This window comes from Camelus bactrianus, chromosome 3 (assembly GCF_048773025.1).
Source record: "Camelus bactrianus isolate YW-2024 breed Bactrian camel chromosome 3, ASM4877302v1, whole genome shotgun sequence".
In the NCBI taxonomy this organism is placed as follows: Eukaryota; Metazoa; Chordata; class Mammalia; order Artiodactyla; family Camelidae; genus Camelus; species Camelus bactrianus.
In genome coordinates, this window is record NC_133541.1 from 160,282,865 (window position 1) to 160,295,472 (window position 12,608).

Below are 12,608 nucleotides of genomic sequence, written 5' to 3' on the forward strand. Positions count from 1 at the left end.
TCACTTATCTTGTTGGAAACACAAACTTTCTTTTCAGATGCAAACTCCATTCCATACATATATATGGGGAGGTACAAGCTCCAACTCGGTTTTACAGTGAAAACTGCAGGAACTTCAAACCGGCACTAGGAAACAGACTGAGGAAGTAGAGAAAAAGTATCTCCTGCAACCCGTTCCCTTGGTGCTCGATGAACGAACGTCTCTCCACTTGCTCAGTGCTGAGAGATAAGTGTGTGTGTAAGCCGTCCTTCACCTAGCTTGTTGGGAACACAAAGTTTCTTTTCAGTTGCAAACTCCATTCCATACATATATAAGGGGAGGTACAAGCTCCAAATCGTTTTTACAGTGAAAACTGCAGGAACTTCAAACCGGCACTAAGAAACAGACTGAGAAAGCAGAGAAAAAGTGTCTCCTGCAACCCGTTCCCTTGGTGCTAGATGAACGAACGTCTCTCCACTTGCTCAGTTCTGAGAGATAAGTGTGTGTGAAAGTCGTGCTTCACCTAGCTTGTTGGGAACACATAAATTCTTTTCAGTTGCAAACTCCATTCCATACATATATATGGGGAGGTACAAGCTCCAACTCGGTTTTACAGTGAAAACTGCAGGAACTTCAAACCGGCACTAGGAAACAGACTGAGAAAGCAGAGAAAAAGTGTCTCCTGCAACCCGTTCCCTTGGTGCTCGATGAACGAACGTCTCTCCAATTGCTCAGTGCTGAGAGATAAGTGTGTGTGTAAGCCGTCCTTCACCTAGCTTGTTGGGAACACAAAGTTTCTTTTCAGTTGCAAACTCCATTCCATACATATATATGGGGAGGTACAAGCTCCAACTCGGTTTTACAGTGAAAACTGCAGGAACTTCAAACCGGCACTAGGAAACAGACTGAGAAAGCAGAGAAAAAGTGTCTCCTCAACCCGTTCCCTTGGTGCTAGATGAACGAACGTCTCTCCACTTGCTCAGTTCTGAGAGATAAGTGTGTGTGAAAGCCGTCCTTCACCTAGCTTGTTGGGAACACAATGTTTCTTTTCAGTTGCAAACTCCATTCCATACATATATATGGGGAGGTACTAGCTCCAACTCGGTTTTACACTGAAAACTGCAGGAACTTCAAACCGGCACTAGGAAACAGACTGAGAAAGCAGAGAAAAAGTGTCTCCTGCAACCCGTTCCCTTGGTGCTAGATGAACAAACGTCTCTCCACTTGCTCAGTTCTGAGAGATAAGTGTGTGTGAAAGCCGAACTTCACCTAGCTTGTTGGGAACACAAAGTTTCTTTTCAGTTGCAAACTCCATTCCATACTTATATATGGAGAGGTACTAGCTCCAACTCTGTTTTACAGTGAAAACTGCAGGAACTTCAAACCGGCACTAAGAAATAGACTGAGAAAGCAGAGAAAAGTGTCTCCTGCAACCCGTTCCCTTGGTGCTAGATGAACGAACGTCTCTCCACTTGCTCAGTTCTGAGAGATAAGTGTGTGTGAAAGCCGTCCTTCACCTAGCTTGTTGGGAACACAAAGTTTCTTTTCAGTTGCAAACTCCATTCCATACATATATAAGGGGAGGTACAAGCTCCAAATCGTTTTTACAGTGAAAACTGCAGAAACTTCAAACCGGCACTAGGAAACAGGCTGAGAAATCAGAGAAACAGTGTCTCCTGCAACCCGTACCCTTGGTGCTAGATGAACGAACGTCTCTCCACTTGCTCATTTATGAGAGATAAGTGTGTGTGAAAGCCGTCCTTCACCTAGCTTGTTGGGAACACAAAGTTTCTTTTCAGTTGCAAACTCCATTCCATACATATATATGGGGAGGTACAAGCTCCAACTCGGTTTTACAGTGAAAACTGCAGGAACTTCAAACCGGCACTAGGAAACAGACTGAGAAAGCAGAGAAAAAGTGTCTCCTCAACCCGTTCCCTTGGTGCTAGATGAACGAACGTCTCTCCACTTGCTCAGTTCTGAGAGATAAGTGTGTGTGAAAGCCGTCCTTCACCTAGCTTGTTGGTAACACAATGTTTCTTTTCAGTTGCAAACTCCATTCCATACATATATATGGGGAGGTACTAGCTCCAACTCGTTTTTACAATGAAAACTGCAGGAACTTCAAACCGGCACTAGGAAACAGACTGAGAAAGCAGAGAAAAAGTGTCTCCTGCAACCCGTTCCCTTGGTGCTAGATGAACGAACGTCTCTCCACTTGCTCAGTTCTGAGAGATAAGTGTGTGTGAAAGCCGAACTTCACCTAGCTTGTTGGGAACACAAAGTTTCTTTTCAGTTGCAAACTCCATTCCATACTTATATATGGAGAGGTACTAGCTCCAACTCTGTTTTACAGTGAAAACTGTAGGAACTTCAAACCGGCACTAAGAAACAGACTGAGAAAGCAGAGAAAAGTGTCTCCTGCAACCCGTTCCCTTGGTGCTAGATGAACGAACGTCTCTCCACTTTCTCAGTTCCGAGAGAAATGTGTGTGTGAAAACCATACTTCCCCTAGCTTGTTGGGAACACAAAGTTTCTTTTCAGTTGCAAACTCCATTCCATACATATATATGGGGAGGTACTAGCTCCAACTCGGTTTTACAGTGAAAACTGCAGGACCTTCAAACCGGCACTAGGAAACAGACTGACAAAGCAGAGAAAAAGTGTCTCCTGCAACCCGTTCCCTTGGTGCTAGATGATCGAACTTCTCTCCACTTGCTCAGTTCTGAGAGATAAGTGTGTGTGAAAGCAGTCCTTCACTTATCTTGTTGGAAACACAAACTTTCTTTTCAGATGCAAACTCCATTCCATACATATATATGGGGAGGTACAAGCTCCAACTCGGTTTTACAGTGAAAACTGCAGGAACTTCAAACCGGCACTAGGAAACAGACTGAGGAAGTAGAGAAAAAGTGTCTCCTGCAACCCGTTCCCTTGGTGCTCGATGAACGAACGTCTCTCCACTTGCTCAGTGCTGAGAGATAAGTGTGTGTGTAAGCCGTCCTTCACCTAGCTTGTTGGGAACACAAAGTTTCTTTTCAGTTGCAAACTCCATTCCATACATATATAAGGGGAGGTACAAGCTCCAAATCGTTTTTACAGTGAAAACTGCAGGAACTTCAAACCGGCACTAAGAAACAGACTGAGAAAGCAGAGAAAAAGTGTCTCCTGCAACCCGTTCCCTTGGTGCTAGATGAACGAACGTCTCTCCACTTGCTCAGTTCTGAGAGATAAGTGTGTGTGAAAGTCGTGCTTCACCTAGCTTGTTGGGAACACATAAATTCTTTTCAGTTGCAAACTCCATTCCATACATATATATGGGGAGGTACAAGCTCCAACTCGGTTTTACAGTGAAAACTGCAGGAACTTCAAACCGGCACTAGGAAACAGACTGAGAAAGCAGAGAAAAAGTGTCTCCTGCAACCCGTTCCCTTGGTGCTCGATGAACGAACGTCTCTCAACTTGCTCAGTGCTGAGAGATAAGTGTGTGTGTAAGCCGTCCTTCACCTAGCTTGTTGGGAACACAAAGTTTCTTTTCAGTTGCAAACTCCATTCCATACATATATATGGGGAGGTACAAGCTCCAACTCGGTTTTACAGTGAAAACTGCAGGAACTTCAAACCGGCACTAGGAAACAGACTGAGAAAGCAGAGAAAAAGTGTCTCCTCAACCCGTTCCCTTGGTGCTAGATGAACGAACGTCTCTCCACTTGCTCAGTTCTGAGAGATAAGTGTGTGTGAAAGCCGTCCTTCACCTAGCTTGTTGGGAACACAATGTTTCTTTTCAGTTGCAAACTCCATTCCATACATATATATGGGGAGGTACTAGCTCCAACTCGGTTTTACACTGAAAACTGCAGGAACTTCAAACCGGCACTAGGAAACAGACTGAGAAAGCAGAGAAAAAGTGTCTCCTGCAACCCGTTCCCTTGGTGCTAGATGAACGAACGTCTCTCCACTTGCTCAGTTCTGAGAGATAAGTGTGTGTGAAAGCCGAACTTCACCTAGCTTGTTGGGAACGCAAAGTTTCTTTTCAGTTGCAAACTCCATTCCATACTTATATATGGAGAGGTACTAGCTCCAACTCTGTTTTACAGTGAAAACTGCAGGAACTTCAAACCGGCACTAAGAAATAGACTGAGAAAGCAGAGAAAAGTGTCTCCTGCAACCCGTTCCCTTGGTGCTAGATGAACGAACGTCTCTCCACTTGCTCAGTTCTGAGAGATAAGTGTGTGTGAAAGCCGTCCTTCACCTAGCTTGTTGGGAACACAAAGTTTCTTTTCAGTTGCAAACTCCATTCCATACATATATAAGGGGAGGTACAAGCTCCAAATCGTTTTTACAGTGAAAACTGCAGAAACTTCAAACCGGCACTAGGAAACAGGCTGAGAAATCAGAGAAACAGTGTCTCCTGCAACCCGTACCCTTGGTGCTAGATGAACGAACGTCTCTCCACTTGCTCATTTATGAGAGATAAGTGTGTGTGAAAGCCGTCCTTCACCTAGCTTGTTGGGAACACAAAGTTTCTTTTCAGTTGCAAACTCCATTCCATACATATATATGGGGAGGTACAAGCTCCAACTCGGTTTTACAGTGAAAACTGCAGGAACTTCAAACCGGCACTAGGAAACAGACTGAGAAAGCAGAGAAAAAGTGTCTCCTCAACCCGTTCCCTTGGTGCTAGATGAACGAACGTCTCTCCACTTGCTCAGTTCTGAGAGATAAGTGTGTGTGAAAGCCGTCCTTCACCTAGCTTGTTGGTAACACAATGTTTCTTTTCAGTTGCAAACTCCATTCCATACATATATATGGGGAGGTACTAGCTCCAACTCGTTTTTACAATGAAAACTGCAGGAACTTCAAACCGGCACTAGGAAACAGACTGAGAAAGCAGAGAAAAAGTGTCTCCTGCAACCCGTTCCCTTGGTGCTAGATGAACGAACGTCTCTCCACTTGCTCAGTTCTGAGAGATAAGTGTGTGTGAAAGCCGAACTTCACCTAGCTTGTTGGGAACACAAAGTTTCTTTTCAGTTGCAAACTCCATTCCATACTTATATATGGAGAGGTACTAGCTCCAACTCTGTTTTACAGTGAAAACTGTAGGAACTTCAAACCGGCACTAAGAAACAGACTGAGAAAGCAGAGAAAAGTGTCTCCTGCAACCCGTTCCCTTGGTGCTAGATGAACGAACGTCTCTCCACTTGCTCAGTTCTGAGAGATAAGTGTGTGTGAAAGCCGTCCTTCACCTAGCTTGTTGGGAACACAAAGTTTCTTTTCAGTTGCAAACTCCATTCCATACATATATAAGGGGAGGTACAAGCTCCAAATCGTTTTTACAGTGAAAACTGCAGAAACTTCAAACCGGCACTAGGAAACAGGCTGAGAAATCAGAGAAACAGTGTCTCCTGCAACCCGTACCCTTGGTGCTAGATGAACGAACGTCTCTCCACTTGCTCATTTATGAGAGATAAGTGTGTGTGAAAGCCGTCCTTCACCTAGCTTGTTGGGAACACAAAGATTCTTTTCAGTTGCAAACTCCATTCCATACATATATATGGGGAGGTACAAGCTCCAAATCGTTTTTACAGTGAAAAGTGCAGGAACTTCAAACCGGCACTAGGAAACAGACTGAGAAAGCAGAGAAAAAGTGTCTCCTGCAACCCGTTCCCTTGGTGCTAGATGAACGAACGTCTCTCCACTTGCTCAGTTATGAGAGATAAGTGTGTGTGAAAGCCGTCCTTCACCTAGCTTGTTGGGAACACAAAGTTTCTTTTCAGTTGCAAACTCCATTCCATACAAATATATGGGGAGGTACAAGCTCCAACTCGGTTTTACAGTGAAAACTGCAGGAACTTCAAACCGGCACTAGGAAACAGACTGAGAAAGCAGAGAAAAAGTGTCTCCTGCAACCCGTTCCCTTGGTGCTCGATGAACGAACGTCTCTCCACTTGCTCAGTGCTGAGAGATAAGTGTGTGTGTAAGCCGTCCTTCACCTAGCTTGTTGGGAACACAAAGTTTCTTTTCAGTTGCAAACTCCATTCCATACATATATATGGGGAGGTACAAGCTCCAACTCGGTTTTACAGTGAAAACTGCAGGAACTTCAAACCGGCACTAGGAAACAGACTGAGAAAGCAGAGAAAAAGTGTCTCCTCAACCCGTTCCCTTGGTGCTAGATGAACGAACGTCTCTCCACTTGCTCAGTTCTGAGAGATAAGTGTGTGTGAAAGCCGTCCTTCACCTAGCTTGTTGGGAACACAATGTTTCTTTTCAGTTGCAAACTCCATTCCATACATATATATGGGGAGGTACTAGCTCCAACTCGGTTTTACACTGAAAACTGCAGGAACTTCAAACCGGCACTAGGAAACAGACTGAGAAAGCAGAGAAAAAGTGTCTCCTGCAACCCGTTCCCTTGGTGCTAGATGAACGAACGTCTCTCCACTTGCTCAGTTCTGAGAGATAAGTGTGTGTGAAAGCCGAACTTCACCTAGCTTGTTGGGAACACAAAGTTTCTTTTCAGTTGCAAACTCCATTCCATACTTATATATGGAGAGGTACTAGCTCCAACTCTGTTTTACAGTGAAAACTGCAGGAACTTCAAACCGGCACTAAGAAATAGACTGAGAAAGCAGAGAAAAGTGTCTCCTGCAACCCGTTCCCTTGGTGCTAGATGAACGAACGTCTCTCCACTTGCTCAGTTCTGAGAGATAAGTGTGTGTGAAAGCCGTCCTTCACCTAGCTTGTTGGGAACACAAAGTTTCTTTTCAGTTGCAAACTCCATTCCATACATATATAAGGGGAGGTACAAGCTCCAAATCGTTTTTACAGTGAAAACTGCAGAAACTTCAAACCGGCACTAGGAAACAGGCTGAGAAATCAGAGAAACAGTGTCTCCTGCAACCCGTACCCTTGGTGCTAGATGAACGAACGTCTCTCCACTTGCTCATTTATGAGAGATAAGTGTGTGTGAAAGCCGTCCTTCACCTAGCTTGTTGGGAACACAAAGTTTCTTTTCAGTTGCAAACTCCATTCCATACATATATATGGGGAGGTACAAGCTCCAACTCGGTTTTACAGTGAAAACTGCAGGAACTTCAAACCGGCACTAGGAAACAGACTGAGAAAGCAGAGAAAAAGTGTCTCCTCAACCCGTTCCCTTGGTGCTAGATGAACGAACGTCTCTCCACTTGCTCAGTTCTGAGAGATAAGTGTGTGTGAAAGCCGTCCTTCACCTAGCTTGTTGGTAACACAATGTTTCTTTTCAGTTGCAAACTCCATTCCATACATATATATGGGGAGGTACTAGCTCCAACTCGTTTTTACAATGAAAACTGCAGGAACTTCAAACCGGCACTAGGAAACAGACTGAGAAAGCAGAGAAAAAGTGTCTCCTGCAACCCGTTCCCTTGGTGCTAGATGAACGAACGTCTCTCCACTTGCTCAGTTCTGAGAGATAAGTGTGTGTGAAAGCCGAACTTCACCTAGCTTGTTGGGAACACAAAGTTTCTTTTCAGTTGCAAACTCCATTCCATACTTATATATGGAGAGGTACTAGCTCCAACTCTGTTTTACAGTGAAAACTGTAGGAACTTCAAACCGGCACTAAGAAACAGACTGAGAAAGCAGAGAAAAGTGTCTCCTGCAACCCGTTCCCTTGGTGCTAGATGAACGAACGTCTCTCCACTTGCTCAGTTCTGAGAGATAAGTGTGTGTGAAAGCCGTCCTTCACCTAGCTTGTTGGGAACACAAAGTTTCTTTTCAGTTGCAAACTCCATTCCATACATATATAAGGGGAGGTACAAGCTCCAAATCGTTTTTACAGTGAAAACTGCAGAAACTTCAAACCGGCACTAGGAAACAGGCTGAGAAATCAGAGAAACAGTGTCTCCTGCAACCCGTACCCTTGGTGCTAGATGAACGAACGTCTCTCCACTTGCTCATTTATGAGAGATAAGTGTGTGTGAAAGCCGTCCTTCACCTAGCTTGTTGGGAACACAAAGATTCTTTTCAGTTGCAAACTCCATTCCATACATATATATGGGGAGGTACAAGCTCCAAATCGTTTTTACAGTGAAAAGTGCAGGAACTTCAAACCGGCACTAGGAAACAGACTGAGAAAGCAGAGAAAAAGTGTCTCCTGCAACCCGTTCCCTTGGTGCTAGATGAACGAACGTCTCTCCACTTGCTCAGTTATGAGAGATAAGTGTGTGTGAAAGCCGTCCTTCACCTAGCTTGTTGGGAACACAAAGTTTCTTTTCAGTTGCAAACTCCATTCCATACAAATATATGGGGAGGTACAAGCTCCAACTCGGTTTTACAGTGAAAACTGCAGGAACTTCAAACCGGCACTAGGAAACAGACTGAGAAAGTAGAGAAAAAGTGTCTCCTGCAACCCGTTTCCTTGGTGCTAGATGAAAGAACGTCTCTCCACTTTCTCAGTTCTGAGAGATAAGTGTGTGTGAAAGCCGTCCTTCACTTAGCTTGTTGGGAACACAAAGTTTCTTTTCAGTTGCAAACTCCATTCCATACTTATATATGGAGAGGTACTAGCTCCAACACTGTTTTACAGTGAAAACTGCAGGAACTTCAAACCGGCACTAAGAAACAGACTGAGAAAGCAGAGAAAAAGTGTCTCCTGCAACCCGTTCACTTGGTGCTAGATGAACGAACGTCTCTCCACTTGCTCAGTTCTGAGAGATAAGTGTGTGTGAAAGCCGTGCTTCACCTAGCTTGTTGGGAACACAAAGTTTCTTTTCAGTTGCAAACTCCATTCCATACTTATATATGGAGAGGTACTAGCTCCAACTATGTTTTACAGTGAAAACTGCAGGAACTTCAAACCGGCACTAAGAAACAGACTGAGAAAGCAGAGAAAAGTGTCTCCTGCAACCCGTTCCCTTGGTGCTAGATGAACGAACGTCTCTCCACTTGCTCAGTTCTGAGAGATAAGTGTGTGTGAAAGCCGTCCTTCACCTAGCTTGTTGGGAACACAAAGTTTCTTTTCAGTTGCAAACTCCATTCCATACATATATAAGGGGAGGTACAAGCTCCAAATCGTTTTTACAGTGAAAACTGCAGAAACTTCAAACCGGCACTAGGAAACAGGCTGAGAAATCAGAGAAATAGTGTCTCCTGCAACCCGTACCCTTGGTGCTAGATGAACGAACGTCTCTCCACTTGCTCATTTATGAGAGATAAGTGTGTGTGAAAGCCGTCCTTCACCTAGCTTGTTGGGAACACAAAGTTTCTTTTCAGTTGCAAACTCCATTCCATACATATATATGGGGAGGTACAAGCTCCAAATCGTTTTTACAGTGAAAAGTGCAGGAACTTCAAACCGGCAATAGGAAACAGACTGAGAAAGCAGAGAAAAAGTGTCTCCTGCAAACCGTTCCCTTGGTGCTAGATGAACGAACGTCTCTCCACTTGCTCAGTTATGAGAGATAAGTGTGTGTGAAAGCCGTCCTTCACCTAGCTTGTTGGGAACACAAAGTTTGTTTTCAGTTGCAAACTCCATTCCATACAAATATATGGGGAGGTACAAGCTCCAACTCGGTTTTACAGTGAAAACTGCAGGAACTTCAAACCGGCACTAGGAAACAGACTGAGAAAGTAGAGAAAAAGTGTCTCCTGCAACCCGTTTCCTTGGTGCTAGATGAAAGAACGTCTCTCCACTTTCTCAGTTCTGAGAGATAAGTGTGTGTGAAAGCCGTCCTTCACTTAGCTTGTTGGGAACACTAAGTTTCTTTTCAGTTGCAAACTCCATTCCATACTTATATATGGAGAGGTACTAGCTCCAACTCTGTTTTACAGTGAAAACTGCAGGAACTTCAAACCGGCACTAAGAAACAGACTGAGAAAGCAGAGAAAAAGTGTCTCCTGCAACCCGTTCCCTTGGTGCTAGATGAACGAACGTCTCTCCACTTGCTCAGTTCTGAGAGATAAGTGTGTGTGAAAGCCGTGCTTCACCTAGCTTGTTGGGAACACATAAATTCTTTTCAGTTGCAAACTCCATTCCATACATATATATGGGGAGGTACAAGCTCCAACTCGGTTTTACAGTGAAAACTGCAGGAACTTCAAACCGGCACTAGGAAACAGACTGAGAAAGCAGAGAAAAAGTGTCTCCTGCAACCCGTTCCCTTGGTGCTCGATGAACGAACGTCTCTCCACTTGCTCAGTTCTGAGAGATAAGTGTGTGTGAAAGCCGTCCTTCACCTAGCTTGTTGGGAACACAAAGTTTCTTTTTAGTTGCAAACTCCATTCCATACTTATATATGGAGAGGTACTAGCTCCAACTTTGTTTTACAGTGAAAACTGCAGGAACTTCAAACCGGCACTAGGAAACAGACTGAGAAAGCAGAGAAATAGTGTCTCCTGCAACCCGTTCCCTTGGTGCTAGATGAACGAACGTCTCTCCACTTGCTCAGTTCTGAGAGATAAGTGTGTGTGAAAGCCGTCCTTCACCTAGCTTGTTGGGAACACAAAGTTTCTTTTCAGTTGCAAACTCCATTCCATACATATATATGGGGAGGTACAAGCTCCAAATCGTTTTTACAGTGAAAACTGTAGGAACTTCAAACCGGCACTAGGAAACAGACTGAGAAAGCAGAGAAAAAGTGTCTCCTGCAACCCGTTCCCTTGGTGCTAGATGAACGAACGTCTCTCCACTTGCTCAGTTATGAGAGATAAGTGTGTGTGAAAGCCGTGCTTCACCTAGCTTGTTGGGAACACATAAATTCTTTTCAGTTGCAAACTCCATTCCATACATATATATGGGGAGGTACAAGCTCCAACTCGGTTTTACAGTGAAAACTGCAGGAACTTCAAACCGGCACTAGGAAACAGACTGAGAAAGCAGAGAAAAAGTGTCTCCTGCAACCCGTTCCCTTGGTGCTCGATGAACGAACGTCTCTCCACTTGCTCAGTGCTGAGAGATAAGTGTGTGTGAAAGCCGTCATTCACCTAGCTTGTTGGGAACACAAAGTTTCTTTTCAGTTGCAAACTCCATTCCATACATATATATGGGGAGGTACAAGCTCCAACTCGGTTTTACAGTGAAAACTGCAGGAACTTCAAACCGGCACTAGGAAACAGACTGAGAAAGCAGAGAAAAAGTGTCTCCTCAACCCGTTCCCTTGGTGCTAGATGAACGAACGTCTCTCCACTTGCTCAGTTCTGAGAGATAAGTGTGTGTGAAAGCCGTCCTTCACCTAGCTTGTTGGGAACACAATGTTTCTTTTCAGTTGCAAACTCCATTCCATACATATATATGGGGAGGTACTAGCTCCAACTCGGTTTTACACTGAAAACTGCAGGAACTTCAAACCGGCACTAGGAAACAGACTGAGAAAGCAGAGAAAAAGTGTCTCCTGCAACCCGTTCCCTTGGTGCTAGATGAACGAACGTCTCTCCACTTGCTCAGTTCTGAGAGATAAGTGTGTGTGAAAGCCGAACTTCACCTAGCTTGTTGGGAACACAAAGTTTCTTTTCAGTTGCAAACTCCATTCCATACTTATATATGGAGAGGTACTAGCTCCAACTCTGTTTTACAGTGAAAACTGCAGGAACTTCAAACCGGCACTAAGAAACAGACTGAGAAAGCAGAGAAAAGTGTCTCCTGCAACCCGTTCCCTTGGTGCTAGATGAACGAACGTCTCTCCACTTGCTCAGTTCTGAGAGATAAGTGTGTGTGAAAGCCGAACTTCACCTAGCTTGTTGGGAACACAAAGTTTCTTTTCAGTTGCAAACTCCATTCCATACTTATATATGGAGAGGTACTAGCTCCAACTCTGTTTTACAGTGAAAACTGCAGGAACTTCAAACCGGCACTAGGAAACAGGCTGAGAAATCAGAGAAATAGTGTCTCCTGCAACCCGTACCCTTGGTGCTAGATGAACGAACGTCTCTCCACTTGCTCATTTATGAGAGATAAGTGTGTGTGAAAGCCGTCCTTCACCTAGCTTGTTGGGAACACAAAGTTTCTTTTCAGTTGCAAACTCCATTCCATACATATATATGGGGAGGTACAAGCTCCAAATCGTTTTTACAGTGAAAAGTGCAGGAACTTCAAACCGGCACTAGGAAACAGACTGAGAAAGCAGAGAAAAAGTGTCTCCTGCAACCCATTCCCTTGGTGCTAGATGAACGAACGTCTCTCCACTTGCTCAGTTATGAGAGATAAGTGTGTGTGAAAGCCGTCCTTCACCTAGCTTGTTGGGAACACAAAGTTTTTTTCAGTTGCAAACTCCATTCCATACAAATATATGGGGAGGTACAAGCTCCAACTCGGTTTTACAGTGAAAACTGCAGGAACTTCAAACCGGCACTAGGAAACAGACTGAGAAAGTAGAGAAAAAGTGTCTCCTGCAACCCGTTTCCTTGGTGCTAGATGAAAGAACGTCTCTCCACTTTCTCAGTTCAGAGAGATAAGTGTGTGTGAAAGCCGTCCTTCACTTAGCTTGTTGGGAACACAAAGTTTCTTTTCAGTTGCAAACTCCATTCCATACTTATATATGGAGAGGTACTAGCTCCAACACTGTTTTACAGTGAAAACTGCAGGAACTTCAAACCGGCACTAAGAAACAGACTGAGAAAGCAGAGAAAAAGTGTCTCCTGCAACCCGT